The sequence below is a fragment of the Engystomops pustulosus genome, chromosome 8 (genome assembly GCF_040894005.1).
Source record: "Engystomops pustulosus chromosome 8, aEngPut4.maternal, whole genome shotgun sequence".
Classification (NCBI taxonomy): domain Eukaryota; kingdom Metazoa; phylum Chordata; class Amphibia; order Anura; family Leptodactylidae; genus Engystomops; species Engystomops pustulosus.
Genome location: NC_092418.1, coordinates 77,740,196 through 77,759,146, shown reverse-complemented (window position 1 = coordinate 77,759,146; position 18,951 = coordinate 77,740,196). Strand labels below are relative to the sequence as shown.

Here is an 18,951-nt window from a genome sequence, read left to right as displayed (position 1 = left end):
AAAAATGTAATAACCCCCAAAAATGTGTAAAATGGTTTTTCACCTCACATGTGTATATAAAATGTTGTAGAAGTAAAGAGGGATGTTTGCCTTTTAGAAGCCAAATTTGACAGAAATCTTTTACATGCATTTGGAGAGCCCTAGTGGTATAAAACAGAACAACCCGAAAAGTGACCCGAATTTTTGAACGCACACTCCTTGGGGAATTTAGCATGGTGTAATATGTGGTGTAGTGTAATACACGTGCTGAAATGAGCATTTTGAACATACAGGTGGTTTCCAAATATGATGTGCAATGGATGTCCAAGATGAAAATTGCAATTATTTCTGGAAAGTTCGGTGCCCATTATGTGACGCTCAGTTGTGATGCCCGTTATGTAATGCCCTGTATGTGGTGCCAGTTATATGATGCTCAGTTTGTGCCACTGGGATATGTCAGCTCTCTGATTAGGAAGCCATATCTCCTGTTGTGATAAAGACCCAACATGTGATCCTAAACTCTAGCCAGAAAATACAGCAGGGCTCCGGAGTGATAAAGCACTTGGAATATAAATAGATAATAATAATAATAATAATAATAATAATACATAAATAAACAAAGAACTTGGAGAATTACAAAGGATTTGATAACAAATCCAGAGACTTAGAGGGGAAATAGAAAACCTAAATAAAAAACATAAAACCACGAGTGACCCTAAATTTGCAAACTACATCCCGCAATGAAATAATTGAGGGGTATAGTGATCTATTTAACCTAACAGTTGTGTACAAGGAGGTAGAATATACAAGGGACCAACTAAAATTTTGTCGCTCTGGAGTTCTCGCATGTCTTGTAGTAGTATAGAATGCCCAACCTAACTCTTCTTTTGAAACAGATTCTTTTCTGAGTCCTCCCTTTAGAAGCAGCGGAATTTACAGCAAAAATGCTGTCCTTGCAAAACACGGAGGACATCTAATACAGAGGTACTGGGGTCCTGTTCTTCTTGTACAAATATTAGTTCCCTAATATTTGACCCACACCATGTTCTTGATGTCCCCCAAGTGACTGCCTAACAAGGGTTCCAGGGTACCTCTATGGTTTTTGCGTACAGTGCCGCTGCAAGCTACAGAACCTGGAATTGAGAGATAGGAATAGTGGAACACTGGGAAAAAAGTTATCCACATACAAGTGATAACCCTTATCCAGCAGTGGGTGCACAGATCGGTCAATCAGAGCTTTCTGGGAGATGGCGTGATGCCACCTGACATGGCCCCTACCACTGATGATTGGTGTTGTCCTAGACAGCAACGATTGCCCTGTGTTCCTATTATTCACCCTAGCAATGCCCATTGTGACAAACCCTTCTGGACCACGAGGAAAAATTGGTGGCTGTCAGGAATAACTCACATCATAAGTAAAATCGCTGCTATTGACTGTTCTGCATTTAACAGCCAATAGCAGCAATCATGAACTGGGGGGGGGGATGAAACTCTGGTCCACGGGACAGGCTGGCCATCAGGAACAGCCGCCATATTACCCCGAACACGGTGTCTGAACCGTGTTGGCAAGTCACTTCCCGCTGCACCCTTCTATTACAGCGCGCATTGGGAAGGGGTTTTTAGGCTATTCAATCTATTTATTTTTTGGGTAATTTGGACAAATAAGGGCTTATGTTTTGTGATATGAGTTGCGCTGTGAAAAAAAACTTCATTTTAGTGGGCCTTTAGCTTATTGATGCGATTTTATTACCTCTTTATGTCTGGAGGAAGATAAAATTATAAATTTTTGTTTGGGATTTTTAGCATTTTTTTTTGGGGGGGGGTGTTCACTGTAGCATAAAAATAATATATTATCTTTATTCTACAGATCACTATGATTACGCTGATATCTCATTTACATAGTTTTATTTATAATTGTCCAATTTGATTGAAGAAAAGCTAGAACAGGAAAAATTGCATTCGTTTTAGTATCGCCATTTTTACAGAAGCATAACTTTAGTATTTTTTGGTTGACAGAGCTAGTTGTGGGCTTATTTTTTGCGTGACAAGTTGTTTTCAGTGGTATCATTTTGGTGCTTGTAACTTTTTTGGATCACTTTTTAGAACATTTTTTGTAAAGCAATTTATGGAAAGTTATTCATGGTTATTTTTTTAATCGCGTTCACCGAGCAGGTCCAATTACGTTTTATTGTACAGATTGTTACAGACACAGCGATACCCAATAAGTGTTTTTTGTGTGTGATTTAGTGTTTTTTGTACTTTACTACTTGCATATAGAGAATTGTGGTAATTGGGGGACTTTCACTTTCATTTATTATTTACCGTATACATTTGAGTAAATTCCGACCAGAGTATAAGCCGAGACCCCTAATTTTACCACCAAAAACTGGGAAAACCAATTGACTATAGTATAAGACGAGGGTTGGAAATGCATTGGTCACACCTCCCAGTATACAGCCAGCCTGCCCCCAGTACTATACAGCCAGCCCAGCTTGCCCCCTGTACTATACAGCCAGCCCAGCTTGCCCCCTGTACTATACAGCCAGCCCCGCCTGCCCCCTGTACTATACAGCCAGCCCCGCCTGCCCCCTGTAGTATACAACCAGCCCCGTCTGCCCCCAGTACTATACAGCCAGCCCCGCCTGCCCCCAGTACTATACAGCCAGCCCAGCCTGCTCCCAGTACTATACAGCCAGCCCAGCCTGCCCCCAGTACTATACAGCCAGCCCAGCCTGCCCCCAGTACTTTACAGCCAGCCCAGCCTGCCCCCAGTACTTTACAGCCAGCCCAGCCTGCCCCCTGTACTTTACAGCCAGCCCAGCCTGCCCCCTGTACTTTACAGCCAGCCCAGCCTGCCCCCTGTAGTATACAGCCAGCCCAGCCTGCCCCCTGTACTTTACAGCCAGCCCAGCCTGCCCCCTGTAGTATACAGCCAGCCCACCCTGCCCCCAGTAGTATACAGCCAGCCCACCCTGCCCCCAGTAGTATACTAACCTTGTATGGAGACGGCTCAGTCCGTGAGCCCTGTCCATACTCCTGCAGCTGACTTGTGATAACTAATATGTCACACGTCAGTAACCGGTTAATAGAGCTTACCCTACATGAATTAAGTCCAGTTCAGTGCCTTTCTTCATCCCGGATCATATTTACTAGGTAATAGCTGCCTATCTGGCTGTGCAATACTGCCCTAATATTGAAGATGCTCTTAAACTATTAAGATAATCAACTAAATTTATATAACATATGAGCTGAAAGCAAAATACATTCATTGCAGTTTGTTGATTTCACTACATGCAGAAACTCACTGGTGGTCATTAGATTCAGTGCAGGACGGTGACTTAAATATTTAATAAACTAGCTCAAGAGCAAAACCTAAATACTTGGACATAAGAAAAAATATTTCTTCTTCCAATAACAGGCAGAAGAAGCCTGAAAAATTTGCTATTCATAAGGGAGAAAAGTTTTGAAGTTCTGATCCTTGGGCATCATTAAAACGCAACATAAATGGATGGATATTAGAGATGAGCGAGCACTAAAATGCTCGGGTACTAGTTATTCGAGACGAACTTTTCCCGATGCTCGAGTGCTCGTCTCGAATAACGAACCCCATTGAAGTCAATGGGAGACTCGAGCATTTTTCAAGGGGACCAAGGCTCTGCACAGGGAAGCTTGGCCAAACACCTGGGAACCTCAGAAAAGGATGGAAACACCACGGAAATGGACAGGAAACAGCAGGGGCAGCATGCATGGATGCCTCTGAGGCTGCATAATCGCACCATTATGCCAAAATTATGGGCAACAGCATGGCCATGACAGAGTGACAGAATGAAGCTAGATAGCATCTAAAACATCCAATAATTGACCCTGACACTATAGGGGACGGCATGCAGAGGCAGCAGCGGCAGGCTAGAGAGTGTCATGGCGACATACCCTAAATGGACTCAGGCTTCAAACCAATGGGTGGCAGAGAGGAACCAAAGGAGGTGAGCAAGAAGCGCTCAAATAATATCGGTACATGATAAAAGTTTGCCAGTATATTTTGTGGATTACACAGCAGGGTGGCGACAAAGTTAACATGGAAGCCATGAAATTCTGCCTGACACAGCTCGTTTGATAAGGGGACCATGTATGGAGGCAGTGAACTAGTAGTAGATTAAAGGTGCTGCAGTTAAAACTATGTTAGTTGGATCTTGGCATGGAGCTGGCGCTCCGCTGCCAGGCGAGCTTTCGCCAATCCAAGCCCCTGTCTCTAGGCTACTCCCCAAACAGCACTTCTAAGAACCTTTTGTATAAGATCAAGTGTAGTAGCGTTCTTATAAGTTTAGGATATGGCGGGTGAGGGGAATGTAAACAGATGCGCAAGAAGCGCTGAAATAATATCGGTAAATGATAAAAGTTTGCCAGTATTTTTTGTGGATTACACAGCAGGGTGGCGACAAAGTTAACAAGTTTGTTGTGGAAGCCATGAAAACAACCCAAAATTCTGCCTGACACAGCTCGTTTGATAAGGGGACCATGTATGCTTACAGTTCATGCCAGTAGCTGCACTGGCTGCCAGTCTCCTTTCGAATAGTTTAAAATAATAACCCTCATCCATAAAGCTCTGTATAATGCTGCACACCCCTACCTCTCCTCTCTTATCTCAGTCTATCGCCCAACCCGTGCTCTTAGATCCGCCAGTGATCTTAGATTAACCTCTACCCTAGTGCGGACCTCCCACTCGCGTCTCCAAGACTTCTCTAGAGCTGCACCAATTCTATGGAATGCTCTGCCCTGGACTATCAGACTAATACCTAACCTCCAAAGTTTCAAACATGCTCTTAAAACCCATTTCTTTAGGCAAGCCTATAAACACTCATTAACTGCATGAAGTTTTAACTCTTCTACTAACCCGTCCTGTGTCGTCCTCCCATCTGTTATCCAGCAACCAACAGGCACCAGACTTCTCTACAGTCCCATTCACCCTGGACCTGGTATATAAGATGACGGCTGAGTGGTTCAAGCGACAGCAATTCCATTTATTATATTTTGTTCTATTCCCTAAGAAGAATGGCTTGACCATTAAATATTCTTTTACCTCGTGTTACCCCATCATCTTCATAAACCGTAAGCTCTGGCGAGCAGGGACCTCACTCCTGTTGTTCCATACAAATGTTGTGCTCTGTTACATTACATTTGTATTTGTTTCCTATGATTTGTAAAGCGCTACGGAATATGATGGCGCTATATAAATAAAGATTATTATTATTATTATGGAGGCAGTGAACTAGTAGTAGATTAAAGGTGCTGCAGTTAAAACTATGTTAGTTGGATCTTGGGATGGAGCTGGCGCTCCGCAGCCAGGCGAGCTTTCGCCAATCCAAGCCCCTGTCTCTAGGCTACTCCCCAAACAGCACTTCTAAGAACCTTTTGTATAAGATCAAGTGTAGTAGCGTTCTTATAAGTTTGGGATATGGCGGGTGAGGGGAATGTAAACAGATGCGCAAGAAGCGCTGAAATAATATTGGTAAATGATAAAAGTTTATTAGTATATTTTGTGAATAACACAGCTGGGTGGCGACAAAGTTAACAACTTTGATGTGGAATCCATGAAAACAACCCAAATTTCTGCCTGACACACCTCGTTTGATAAAGGGACGATGTATGGAGGCAGCTATATGGACGACTTTTGGAGGTAGCAATGGAGACAACGTGTGGAAGCTGCTATGGAGACAATTTAATTTGGATAGTGCCTGTATGTGGCAGTCCCAAAAATTTTTCAAACCAGAGGAGCAGGTAGGTGGCCCTCCAGAAAAATAGAATAGATTGAGTGCCTGTATGTGGCAGTCCCAAAAAGTTTTCAAACCAGAGGAGCAGGTAGGTGGCCCTCCAGAAAAATGGAATCGATTGAGTGCCTGTATGTGGCAGTCCCAAAAAGTTTTCAAACCAGAGGAGCAGGTAGGTGGCCCTCCAGAAAAATAGAATAGATTGAGTGCCTGTATGTGGCAGTCCCAAAAAGTTTTCAAACCAGAGGAGCAGGTAGGTGGCCCTCCAGAAAAATGGAATCGATTGAGTGCCTGTATGTGGCAGTCCCAAAAAGTTTTCAAACCAGAGGAGCAGGTAGGTGGCCCTCCAGAAAAATAGAATAGATTGAGTGCCTGTATGTGGCAGTCCCAAAAAGTTTTCAAACCAGAGGAGCAGGTAGGTGGCCCTCCAGAAAAATGGAATCGATTGAGTGTCTGTATGTGGCAGTCCCAAAAAGTTTTCAAACCAGAGGAGCAGGTAGGTGGCCCTCCAGAAAAATAGAATAGATTGAGTGCCTGTATGTGGCACTCCCAAAAATTGTTTAAAACAGAGGACCGGGTCGGTGGCCCTCCAGAAAAATTAAATGCATAAAGTACTATAGCTAGAGCCAGTGGGCCCTGTCAAAAAATAGCCAGTTTCCTCTGCTTTGCTGTACAAAGAGGAGGAGAAGGAGGAAAATGAGGAGGAGGAGGAGTGGATCAATTATTCAGGTTGAGCTTCCTTCACCTGGTAGAGATTGGAAATTATGAGAAATCCAGGCTTTATTCATCTTAATAAGCGTCAGCCTGTCAGCGCTGTCAGTCGACAGGCGCGTACGCTTATCGGTGATGATGCCACCAGCTGCACTGAAAACCCGCTCGGACAAGACGCTAGCGGCAGGGCAGGGCAGGCAAGTTCGTGCCACATGTCCAGCTTTGAAACCCAGTAGTTGTAGGGAGCTGTGTGATCATTTAGGACGATGGTATGGTCAGCTACGTACTCCCTCACCATCTTTCTGTAAAGATCAGCCCTACTCTGCCGAGACTGGGGACAGGTGACAGTGTCTTGCTGGGGTGACATAAAGCTGGCAAAAGCCTTGTAAAGCGTACCCTTGCCAGTGCTGGACAAGCTGCCTGCTCGCCTACTCTCCCTCGCTACTTGTCCCGCAGAACTACGCACTCTGCCGCTAGCGCTGTCAGAAGGGAAATACTGTTTCAGCTTGTGAACCAGGGCCTGCTGGTATTCATGCATTCTCACACTCCTTTCCTCTGCAGGGATGAGAGTGGAAAGATTTTGCTTGTACCGTGGGTCCAGGAGAGTGAACACCCAGTAATCGGTGCTGGAATAAATTCTTTGAACGCGAGGGTCACGGGATAGGCAGCCTAGCATGAAATCTGCCATATGCGCCAGAGTACCAACGCGTAAGAATTCACTCCCCTCACTGGCCTGACTGTCCATTTCCTCCTCCTCCAACTCCTCTTCTTCTGCCCATACACGCTGAACAGTGAAGGACTCAACAATGGTCCCCTCTTGTGTCTCGCCAACATTCTCCTCCTCTTCCTCCTCATCCTCCTCCACCTCCACCTCCTCCGATATGCGCTGAGAAACAGACCTAAGGGTGCTTTGGCTATCAACAAGGGAATCTTCTTCCCCCGTCTCTTGTGACGAGCGCAAAGCTTCCGACTTCATGCTGATCAGAGAGTTTTTCAACAGGCCAAGCAGCGGGATGGTGAGGCTGATGATGGCGGCATCGCCACTGACCATCTGTGTTGACTCCTCAAAGTTACTCAGCACCTGGCAGATATCAGACATCCACGTCCACTCCTCATTGTAGACTTGAGGAAGCTGACTGACCTGACTACCAGTTCTGGTGGAAGTTGACATCTGGCAGTCTACAATGGCTCGGCGCTGCTGGTAAACTCTGGATAACATGGTCAGTGTTGAATTCCACCTCGTGGGCACGTCGCACAACAGTCGGTGAGCGGGCAGTTGGAGGCGGCGCTGCGCTGCCCTGAGAGTGGCAGCATCTGTGCTGGACTTCCTGAAATGCGCACAGATGCGGCGCACCTTCGTGAGCAAATCTGACAGATTGGGGTATGTCTTGAGGAAACGCTGAACTATCAGATTTAACACATGGGCCAGGCATGGCACATGTGTCAGTCTGCCGAGTTGCAGAGCCGCCACCAGGTTACGGCCGTTGTCACACACAACCATGCCTGGCTTCAGGTTCAGCGGTGCCAGTCACAGATCAGTCTGCGCCGTGATGCCCTGTAATAGCTCTTGGGCGGTGTGCCTTTTATCGCCTAGGCTCAGCAGTTTGAGCACCGCCTGCTGTCGCTTAGCAACGGCACTGCTGCTGTGCCTAGAGCTACCGACTGATGGCGCCGTGCCCACGGATGGTAGTTCGGAGGAGGAGGTGGAGGAGGGGTGGGAGGAGGAGGAGGCATAGTAGGCCTGAAACACCTGGACCGAGGTAGGCCCCGCAATCCTCGGCGTCGGCAGTATATGACCAGCCCCAGGGTCAGACTCGGTCCCAGCCTCCACCAAGTTAACCCAATGTGCCGTCAGCGATATATAGTGGCCCTGCCCGGCAGCACTCGTCCACGTGTCCGTGGTCAGGTGGACCTTGTCAGAAACGGCGTTGGTCAGGGCACGGGTGATGTTGTCTGACACGTGCTGGTGCAGGGCTGGGACGGCACATCGGGAAAAGTAGTGGCGGCTGGGGACCGAATACCGAGGGGCGGCCGCCGCCATGAGGTTGCGAAAGGCCTCGGTCTCTACTAGCCTATAGGGCAGCATCTCCAGGCTAAGCAATCTGGAGATGTGCACATTAAGGGCTTGGGCGTGCGGGTGGGTTGCACTATATTTGCGTTTCCGCTCCAGCGTCTGGGGTATGGAGAGCTGAAGGCTGGTGGATGCTGTGGAGGATCGTGGAGGCGATGATGGGGTTTTTGTGGCAGGGTCCTGGGCAGGGGGCTGACTATCAGCTGACACAGGGGAAGGAGCAGTGGTGTGCACGGCCGGAGGTGAACGGGCTTGTTGCCACTGAGTGGGGTGTTTAGCATTCATATACCTGCGCATACTGGTGGTAGTTAAGCTAGTAGTGGTGGAACCCCTGCTGAGCCTGGTTTGGCAAATGTTGCACACCACAGTCCGTCGGTCATCCGGTGTTTCCTTAAAGAACCTCCAGACTTCTGAAGATCTAGCCCTCGCCGCAAGAGCCCTCGCCACGGGAGCTTCACTAGTTGACACATTTGGCGCTGATGCACCAGCTCTGGCCCTGCCTCTCCGTCTGGCCCCACCACTGCCTCTTCCAACCTGTTCTGGTCGAGGACTCTCCTCCGTCTCAGAAGCACTGTGTTCACCCGGCCTCTCAACCCAGCTTGGGTCTGTCACCTCATCATCCTCCGATCCCTCAGTCTGCTCCCCCCTCGGACTTCCTGCCCTGACAACAACTTCCCCACTGTCTGACAACCGTGTCTCCTCATCGTCGGACACCTCTTTACACACTTCCACTACGTCAAGAAGGTCATCATCACCCACAGACTGTGACTGGTGGAAAACCTGGGCATCGGAAAATTGCTCAGCAGCAACCGGACAAGTGGTTTGTGACTGTGGGAAGGGTCCAGAAAACAGTTCCTCAGAGTATGCCGGTTCAAATGCCAAATTTTCCTGGGAGGGGGCAGACTGGGGGGGAGGAGGCTGAGGTGCAGGAGCTGGAGGAGTGGCGATTTCGGTGACATGGGTGGACTGCGTTGTCAGCAATCCACGACATCACCTGTTCGCACTGTTCTGGCCTCAACAGTGCTCTACCACGAGTCCCAGTAACTTCAGACATGAACCTAGGGAGTGTAGCTCTGCGGCGTTCCCCTGCTCCCTCATAAGCAGGTGGTGTCTCACCCCGGCCAGGACCACGGCCTCTGACCCCTGCAGTAGTTGGACGCCCACGTCCCCGCCCTCGTCCTCTACCCCTAGCCCTCGGGTTAAACATTTTTAAAATGAGAGTTATAGCTTTAATTTTTTTTTAACTTTTTTTTGTGGTTTTTTTTTTTTTTGTGTTTTTGAGTTTTTAAAACCAAACAATGCTATCCTATTGCTATGGCTATTTTCTAGCCAAGTATGAAAGCACACTACTATGCCAGATGAGATGACACTGAGTTATTAAACAAAATAAACGTAAAATAAAAAAGGACAAATGGCAGACTGTGCCTAATTGAAATCCAACCCCTACTAAATTTTCCCACTTCGGTCTTTGCAATGGATATGTGCGTCACTAAGCGCAAAACACAGCGGTCGCAAGTCTCACTACAAATTGCTCACAATTGGCTAGTAGATGCACTGCAGCAAGTACAGCCACCAGCAGATCAACCAGAAATCAAATATATAACGCTACTGTAGGCGTAAGCCGTTTGGATTCTCCTATGGCTATTTTCTAGCCAAGTATGAAAGCACACTACTATGCCAGATGAGATGACGCCGAGTTATTAAACAAAATAAACGTAAAATAAAAAAGGACAAATGGCAGACTGTGCCTAATTGAAATCCAACCCCTACTAAATTTTCCCACTTCGGTCTTTGCAATGGATATGTGCGTCACTAAGCGCAAAACACAGCGGTCGCAAGTCTCACTACAAATTGCTCACAATTGGCTAGTAGATGCACTGCAGCAAGTACAGCCACCAGCAGATCAACCAGAAATCAAATATATAACGCTACTGTAGGCGTAAGCCGTTTGGATTCTCCTATGGCTATTTTCTAGCCAAGTATGAAAGCACACTACTATGCCAGATGAGATGACGCTGAGTTATTAAACAAAATAAACGTAAAATAAAAAAGGACAAATGGCAGACTGTGCCTAATTGAAATCCAACCCCTACTAAATTTTCCCACTTCGGTCTTTGCAATGGATATGTGCGTCACTAAGCGCAAAACACAGCGGTCGCAAGTCTCACTACAAATTGCTCACAATTGGCTAGTAGATGCACTGCAGCAAGTACAGCCACCAGCAGATCAACCAGAAATCAAATATATAACACTACTGTAGGCGTAAGCCGTTTGGATTCTCCTATGGCTATTTTCTAGCCAAGTATGAAAGCACACTACTATGCCAGATGAGATGACGCTGAGTTATTAAACAAAATAAACGTAAAATAAAAAAGGAAAAATGGCAGACTGTGCCTAATTGAAATCCAACCCCTACTAAATTTTCCCACTTTGGTGTTTGAGGTGGATATGTGTGCCACTAAGAGCTAAACACAACGGTAGCAAGTCCCCCTGCTAATTCCTCACAAAATGGTACTAGATGCAAATAAAAAAAAAAAAAGTAGAACGTTATTGTAGCCCTAAGAAGGGCTGTTGGGTTCTTGGAGAATCACTCCTGCCTAACAGTAAGCTAATAGAACACCCTAACGCTTTCCCTGACCAGCAGCAGCTCTCTCCCTAGCGGCATCCAGACACAGAATGATCCGAGCAGCGCGGGCAGCGGCTAGTCTATCCCAGGGTCACCTGATCTGGCCAGCCAACCACTGCTATCGACGTGTAAGGGTACCACGTCATGCTGGGTGGAGTGCAGAGTCTCCTGGCTTGTGATTGGCTCTGTTTCTGGCCGCCAAAAAGCAAAACGGCGGGAGCTGCCATTTTCTCGAGCGGGCGAAGTATTCGTCCGAGCAACGAGCAGTTTCGAGTACGCTAATGCTCGAACGAGCATCAAGCTCGGACGAGCATGTTCGCTCATCTCTAATGGATATCAAAAAAGATTTTATAAATATAACTATATAAAGCTAATACATAGACTCAGTGAAGCTAGCTGACATGGAAAAGGACACAAACAAATAATGTGATAGAAACCTTGTATGATGTTGCTTTATTTTTTAGCAATTGGGAATCACCAAAAGGCTTCTCTATAGGCGATTCTGACATCAGGCCAGGGTAACATTATTAGATGAACCTTATTATTGGAGGCAATCACGATATACAACCGGAGGATCAGTAAAGGTGAAAGCAAATTTAAGCCAGAAAACAGCATTGATTGAAGCTAAACAAATACGCTGTAAAACTGATTTACTGATGTTATTTGGTTCCCAGACAAAATGTTAAGAGCCCTAAATCTAGAAATATCAGTGTATGTCCTTATAGAACAGTCTGTTACCTTTACCATTAAGAGGAATACAGCTCAATACTGCCCCAAACTGACATGTTTATACTTAACCTATAGTAAGTAATCATATCTGTTTAAGGTCAGTCGCACCTAGAATATTCAATACATACAATTGTTCACTGAAAATGGATGGAATACTAAAGCAGAACATATTTTTTATGTAAAAAAAATCAATTTTCAGCAGTATAATAAGAATCATACAGTACAATTTGAGGGTTGCATTCAGTCTTTGCCCTACTTCTATGTGCACTTATACTTTCATTTGTTTATATACCAAAATTTTGGATTTAGCACTAGCTTTCACCCAGGTTAAATACTGTTGTGCATCTCTGTCACCTAGGCCATTTGTGCTGTACTCACTATTCATTGGTCATGCTCTAATTGGCCGACCTTGACTCGAATACTGGACCTCTAGAAGACGCTAGGCTAGGCTAATAAGACGGATAGCCTGTCTAGTCACTGACCCTGATCACTCTGACCCTACATGTTACAGTGAGCGCCCCCTCATCAGAAATCTAGTATTGTTCTAAGTATACTTTTGATTAATATCACAAAGTCAGTCTGACTAGATTAATATTCTAACTGTCTAGACATCCTTTCAGTATCCTAGATCAATTCTGGCCCTTATTCTCACTCAGATGCCTGAAGTCCTCTCATGGTTTCTGCCAAACTGGAGTATCAGGATTCGATTCTGGTCTGACTAAAATAACAAAACAAAGTGGTCAAAGTGGTCAGTGGTCATCACGTATATAGCCATGCCTCCAGTTAGGCAAAAAGAGGGCCTTTCACTATCCCTACGAGCTCATCCTAGATGACACTTACTCATATTGATACAGTTAGGTTTGTTCCTCGAGCCTGCACCATTCAGCAAAAATCAGTCCCATTATATGCAATATACTATCTAGGCTCTCTTCTGCCATGTGATTGGACCCAATATGAATCTAGCACTCTGAGTATCACATTATCCTTATATGTATGCTGACAATCCAATAGTCACTGGGTAACGTTTCAGTAAGAAAAAAAAAAAAGAGACACTGAAAGTAACAAATGTTAAAACAAAGTAACGTGAACAACAAAAGGAATATACAGATATGACAGATAAACCAAACCTTTAATTACAGATACATGGTGAAAAGTATGTATATATATTATATCAGATATAGTCAGAGGTGGAATGGATAAACCCATAATATATGGTAGGTTTAGGAGATATGTCACTATAGTATATTGGTTCCAAACAATTGCATAGATCTGATACAGCTAATGGATTGTAATGCAAACAGGAGACTAGAGTCCTAAACCATGGTATACACCACTTGCGGATTATGGCCACAGCCGACAAAGTGAATCACATCGGCCAATATCACTGTCTGGACCTGAGACAATAGAGTGTTTGTTACCTCAGATGTCTGAAAGCATTTTTAGGTTGTGCAATTTCTGGAGTTGCTCTCCAAGAAATATAGTAATAATTATATTTGTGTTTTCACACTAATAATATTAGCATTGTAATTGAGAGTAACAGTAGGGGTAAAAGATCTGGAAGGTGGGTTGGATAAAGGAATATGTAACCAGAACTTCTGTAGACAGAATTTCCAAACACAAATCTACTATTTGCCAAGGAACAGAGGGGACAGAGACGCGATTCACAAAAAATGTAAATAATACAGGTTTCAAACCTGAACAAGGAATATAAAATTCTAAGCTTCTGTTCACAGTTTCATTTAAATTGCATCTTGAATTGATACATTTTAATTTTCCTTGATTTTCTTACTACATCCCCTAGATTGCGGTAATCCTTGTATACACTAGATTTCAAAATTAAAGAACAACGGACAAATTTCCCAAATGCCAAGGTCATATAGTTATGTGAATATAGAATGACACATGTTAAATGGCAGTATTTTAAGCTTATTTCATAAATTTTATATATTCTAAAGCAGAGAATAAAAGTGTTCTCTAATTTTGAATAGGGGCCTTTACAATTATCTCATTTACATTTTAGATACTTGCAATTTATTTGTGTTAATCTGGCTCCCGGTGCCGAATTCCTTAACTTGCGCCGTTATTATATTCTATACTATTTCTGCGGCAATGCTATGCCTTCATCCCGATGGCAATATACACTTTATAGAATACCTAGTTTTGCATATTTTGTAAATATCTAATGCCATACCGATCATTGATCGCCTTCTAAGCATATGGATTTTATTAACCTACTGTTACTCATCATATTCCAATACATAGTGTCCTACAAGCCTTCGTAACATAGAGCCATCTGTCAAATACTCTGGGGGTTCCTCCAGTGCTGTCATACATACCTCCTCCGGAAGCTGGTTCCGCCTTGGAGTGTATCTGGAACACAGTTGGAACGCATCACGTGATACTTCTACGTCACTTCCGGCCGCCGGACGGTAAGTGGGCAAATTTTTGTTCGGCGTCCGTGCCTCGTCAGAGCAGACACACATAATTTAAGCGTGCAAGCTCGACTCACTTGGCATCCCCTAAGGAAGCCCGCTTGAGGGGTGATACGCGTGGGGCATTTGTGATCTCCCTCCCTCACAGGTCCGACTCCCAGTGGTAATGTAACCATATTTGCTTATGCATCACAGCCTGTTTGTAGGTGTTCACCATTTACAATATTGCACTTTGCACTTTGATTCTGTACTGGGAGCCGAGTTACTATCTTTGTAGTTTTACCTTTTGATTTGTATCGATTATTCTACTAGAATTTCTGGGTCTAGGGGGATCTCTTATCTGTTTTTCCCGTAATGGGATTTTTAATTGGTTTTATTATGTAATTATCTACCTAATAAAGATTTATACTTTTCACATCACATCCGCTCTCTTCCTCTTTTGCAATGTTGAATTCCTTAATTATCTGACAAACCCTATTTAACTGGCACCTAATTTTCCAGTTTTGCATGGACTTTGCAAAAAATGGTTGTGCCGTTGACTGAAACCCTGCAGCAGCAGGTTCTCCAGGTTGAGGTCAAAGGTGTGATCCTATCAGCCATAGTAAGAGAAGTTGGTGGTTCCAAGACTGTGATTTCTAGAATATTGCATCTTTACAACATCACAAACTCATTCAAGTCCCACAAGTTGCCGTTTGAAAAACAAATGCAAGAGAGAACAGGATAATGCAGTGAATCTCCATGGGTAATCGTTTCAACACTGCAGGTAGAATTACTTGCCAGTTCAGCACTAAACAGGGTAAGGATCTGTCTCCTCATATAGTGTCTTCAGTTTTAAGAGCATTTGGATGGAAAGCCCATTCTGCAGTGACCAAACCTCTCACTAGCAGAAAGTTTTAAAAAGGTCAGACTCCCCTTTCCTTAGGATCATGTTAAATGGACAGAGGAGAAATGGTCCACAGTTTATTTAAATGATGAAAGCAAGTTTAATTTACGTGGATCTGATGGGAAACATTATGTATGTCAGAAAACTGGGGAAAGACTGAACCCAAAGTGTGTAAAGAAGTGGAGGAAGTGTCATGTTTTGGAGAATGTTTTCTGCAGCAGAAGTTGAACTTCTACAGTTTCATTGGCATAGTGAATGTGTATCAGAACCTTCAATCACCCGTGATTCCTTCAATCAGACGTCAATTTTAATGCAGGACAATGCCCCCTGTCGCATAGCAAAAAGTAAAGCATTTCCAATAGAAAACCTCTGGAAAATCCTTGGTGACAAAGTTATGGCCAAGAAACCTATAACAGTCACAGAACTGTGGAAGAGACTGGAAGAAGAGTGGACCAAATCACACCAGATTAGTGTGAGAGGCTAGTAATGTCATGTGGCTGCAGATGTGCTGAAGTCATTCAAAGCAAAGGCCTGTGCACTTTCTACTTATTGGTAACTGCTGTACCCTTCTGAAGATTTAATTATAATCTTTCTATAGTCATTGCTGTTCTCTAATTACGATCATCACGTTATTTGCAAAATAAAGGTTTTATGTTGATCACTTTGTTAATTTTGTAAAATGCTGTTCTAGTGGCATGGACTTAAATAATGATCAATTGGAGATTGAAATAAATAATACATTGTTCTCTAAATTTGATTTGGATGTACCTGTGGTTGGGATCCTTTCTAAGCACCTTAGTGAGACAGGTGAGTGGACCTGGCCTGGAGAAGAGAGCCTGCCCTTCCACCAGTAGATAGGGCAAATAACACTTGTTTGGAAAGCGGGCACATCTAAGGAGACAGATTATACTGGGGAACACTCATTTTGGTGCCTTAATTGGTAACTGTTTTTAAGTATGTTTGGGGCTCTGATTCTAGAGCTCTACTTTTGGAGATGTGGCATTGCCACCTCACGAAGTATACACTGCTCAAACTAGTTGTCCCTTAATATTGTACTAAAGAAATTTTGAAAATTCATTTTGTGCTAGTAGACTACAGATTTTCCATCTGGTTGCTGAAACCTTGTTTCTGTAATTTCCTGCAATGAGGTGTTCTCAGACAGACATTCGCGTTGGATGCTCCATTGGTAATCAACTACAGGAGCCATAGTCAGAAGAACATCAACATCCCATAAACTAGAGCTGCTAGAGTGAAATGGAAGGTATTTTTAGAATCAGCAGCTCAAACGTACCCAGAATCAGGTGGAAAACTCCAGTCACCACAAATATTTTTTTTATATGTTTCCCAGTTTTACAAAAATATGGCCAGAATAATACCTATTGATGCAGCCCCTATTGAAAGGGTACAAAAAGTTCAAGTAGGTGAACAAGACAATAACCATGGACAAGGAACAGGTGCAGTGGCCATCACTTTTACAGGATATGAAAAACATCCTCTGCACACCACTTTTGTCTGACATATTCCCTCAGCAATGGGTCCATTCACAAGCAAAGGCCGTTATTGTGATGTAAAGACGACTTAATGTAATGCATCTTTATGTAACATTCTATGATTGATCCATGTTATATTATCCAGCCTTAATAACCATCTCACAATTTACATTTTATACGCTTACAATTAAAAGAACTCTCAATCTAAATCTTTTACAGTGATGTCCTGGTAATCTTATTTCCAGAAATTGCCAATGTCAGCGAAAAGAGTCTGTGCATCATGTTTCATCTTTCCACTATTATGTCCATAAGCAGAAATAAATTTCTGCTCACACTCGATTAATAGTAACCATAGTAAACAATGCTACCCCATCATGTAATTCGAAATTCTATATTTGCTGGAGACACAATACAGTGTTGACAGTGGGTGCCATGGGGCCAGGTAAAGCCTATGCATGCATCATTGCTATAACATTATTGATTACCCTATAAATGCCATCCTATACTGACAAAAGAAGATATAGCACAACGTAAGGGGTTATCTTGAATATTTTGTTACCGTCATCTACTCTCTGTTTGATTAGTCATCTATTTCTATCACAATGCTCTGTCAGCATCTCCCGTTAATCTTTAGCTCTTTTTTTTCCTCTGTTGAAGCGTCTGCCCTGAAAGCGATGTGTCCTTGAAATAAGAGTGTCTGCTCCAGAGTAAATGCACAAATTGAGAGTGTTGTTTGGATGCATCACCATACACAATTTATAATCCCATAAAACACTCTGCGGCAAGGCTTGAACTAGCAGTCTGCCCCTGATAAATCTGGTGGAGATTCAGACTCTCACCCCATGGAGGTAGAGAGAGAGGGACTCATCTATTTTCACCAAAATATCCATTGACAAAACAGATAGTCCAGAAGATTGGCCTCACTCCAATATGGTAGCAATCCATTACCCTCCTGTCGTGAGGATCTTCTGTGAATGCAATGTGTCCTCTAAACCTAACACCAGACAGTGGGGAAGATTCTGAACACAGCGGTAACCTGCTCCACACACATTCTCCCTCTCTCAAGGTTTGTAATATTATGCAAAATTGTGTCTCCAATCTCTGTGAATATGACCTTCCGTAATAAAAAGATAATTAAAGTGCGCAGCCATCACAATAAATAAAATAAAACCAATTTACAGCAATGCTACCTTTTAACAAACCTTTTAATTTCGCCAACAAAACAATTAAACTTATTTCTGGCAGCCGTTTCGGAAGAACAATGGAAATATAAACCTGTCAATGGTGTTCATAAAAGTAGTTTGTCATTTGCTTTCAGAAGGGATTATTAGCTTTGGAGTCTCATCGGCATTTCAATATGTATTCATTATACACACAGAACAGAAGGTTCAAAGAAATAATAAACTACATTCATTGTATCAGAATCCTACAGTTCTTTGTAGTTTAAAAAAATACTAAAAAAATGTTTTGTTAGCTACGATAAGGCTCTAGGTTTATAGTTTATATAGGGCATTGTTATTGTCCCTCTATCCAAAGTGAATTTTTGGAGATTAGAGCTGATCTTAGGGCAAGGTTTATTCACTTAGATAAATAATACAGGCGGTCCCCTACTTAAGAACACTCGACTTACATACGACCCCTAGTTACAAACGGACCTCTGGATATTGGTAATTTATGGTACTTTAGTCCTAGGCTACAATGATCAGCTGTAACAGTTATCACAGGTGTCTGTAATGAAGCTTTAGTGTTAATCCTGATTCTTATGACAACCCAACATTTTTCTGTTCAAGTTCACTTATTGAAGATGTTCCTAACTTTATAATCATAACAAGTTAAACGTTCAGATATTTTGAGGTTTATTAAGATCTAAGGAAATGCTATTTATGGTGGATTTAAGTAATTGGTTGGTGTTACAACCTCCACCTTTAACCTCATTACTGGTTCGCTGAGGCGAACACAAGGTGTTCACAAAGTGGATTGTTGGTACTGGATGACGTCTAGGCAATTGGAAAACTCAAGTAAGTGCTTTGTAGACTTGGTTTTGATGATAATTTTAGAATTAATCTTCCTTTTGTATTCTCATCCTAAAGAATGCGTTGGGATGTGCAATATATTTCCTCACTCCATCATATTCTTGATAGGCAATTGCCAGGGTTGTCAGCTATGTCCAAAGTTTATTATATTCACTGAGACTCTGGCCACCAGAGCCCATTTGGTAAAAAGTGGGTTATGTTTAAAGAGAAGCAGAATAGATGTTACAGATTG

General features: G+C 43.4%; 1 protein-coding gene across 3 annotated transcripts in view; it reads right to left on the bottom strand.

The window, feature by feature from the left end:
• Nucleotides 1-18,951, bottom strand: part of SPAG16 (sperm associated antigen 16) — a 666,704-nt gene that overhangs the window by 626,066 nt on the left and 21,687 nt on the right. The gene's annotated exons all lie outside the window — the stretch shown is intronic.